Consider the following 1,717-nt stretch of genomic DNA (forward strand, 5'->3'; position numbering starts at 1 on the left):
GGGTGTGTATTGTTTAATATCTATGATACGCTGGGTGAAATAGGAAGTCATGTTTTAGACATTGTACAAGCACCTTATGTGAGCCTGCTTCTGGTTGTTATTGCTGCTACTGGGGCTACCAGCAAAGCAAGAATCAAGACTCACAGGCACCCAGTCAATTCTGACTCAGCGACGGAGTAGAACCGTCCCTATGGGTTTCCCAAACTATACATCTTTATAGGAGTAGAAAGCCTCATCCATTTTCTCATGGGGCAGCTGGTGGCTTCCATCAGCTGACCTTGTGGTTGGCAGCCCAACTTGTAACCCACTGCACCACCAGGGCCACGGAAAGGCTGAAAAATGGATGGGCGATGGGGAGGGAGCAGAATGCATCTAGCCCTACCCATTGTTCTACTCGCCTGAGCAACAGGAGCCGCCTGAGAGCCCATGTCCTCCAGCTCACCTGACTGACTCGCCCCCTTCTGGGGGCAGCCCTGCAATGTCTGGGCTCGTGGACTTTACCACCCTTAGGGGAAATAACAAACGGAGAGCTGATCTCTCGTGAGCAGTTTTGTGATCTGTGGGACGTCTATCTCCCAGCACTATTTTCAGACGCGCAGCTTTCTTGGAAAGTTGCTATCCCTGTTGATGTGCACACTACGACTCCCTGGTGGAGACCCGCGTAATTGTGAGGGTCTGAAGAGACATATGCGTCCTGCTGAGTTGTCTCAAAAATCGATTACCTCCAAACTTTGGTTTTTTCTGGCTTTCAAAATGTACTTCATTACTGAAAAGACACGGCATCAACAAAATTCAAAGTGGAAAATAATTCAGTCAAAAGGTTAAAAAGATCTTTGCTCACAGGGATACATACGTTGCACCATTTCTTTTGACTCTCAGCTCTGAAGGACACAATTACATTTTCCACATCAGTGTGGGGTTTTTTTTCAAATATAAATTTCTGTTAACATCTGAATTCAAATGTAAATTTTATTTGATAAGTTTTACTCATCTGACCAGTTTTATTTTCAATTATCCCAAAGCATTTCTGGTAGAATCACATTTGAAAATGACTTGATTTTATACGGAGGTAAAATGAAAACGCGTGTTATGTGGAATGGAAAAACAAAAGCTCACAGGAGATTAGGAGGATCTGGGAATCCCTCAGGACAACTCAAAGCTTCCTTTTTAAAACCTAGTGAATCAAAAGCAATGCCTTCCATTAAATGATCATCTAGTGGATAAAACTCACTGTACCTAGTACTAGAGCTGAAACTACTGACAGCAAGAGAAACATCATCATGTCTGTCTCCCACATCCTCTGCTTTTTCAGTTCTGTGTCCCACAGCACGCTCTACTTTTCAGCTGGCTTCTCTCATTCATTGCAATAGCCGCACAAAACCCACATCTCAAAGTATGGGGTTTATTAAGGGAAATTAACAGGCGAGAAATGCGTGTGACACGTTACAAAGTTCTTCCAGGACTGCTACTAAATGCCCACCGACCCTTAACCCAGAGGGCCACTGTTCAATCTCCAACCAACAGTTCCCTGAATCAAGTGCCCAGAAGCACCCCACTCTACAAGCTAGCCTCCTGGCCCAAAGCGCACGGCGGCGTCACTTGCTCTGTGGGCTGGGACGCCCACCTCTTAATCTGCTCTGGCTCCTGGTTCTCCTGCGGCTGCTCTGTCGCTCCTCTGGTGTCAAAGCAATCTTCGTGGGTCAAGGTGGTTCCCTGT

This window comes from Echinops telfairi, unplaced genomic scaffold (genome assembly GCF_000313985.2).
Source record: "Echinops telfairi isolate 266 unplaced genomic scaffold, ASM31398v2 ScPeMD7_4048;HRSCAF=4782, whole genome shotgun sequence".
Taxonomy (NCBI): domain Eukaryota; kingdom Metazoa; phylum Chordata; class Mammalia; order Afrosoricida; family Tenrecidae; genus Echinops; species Echinops telfairi.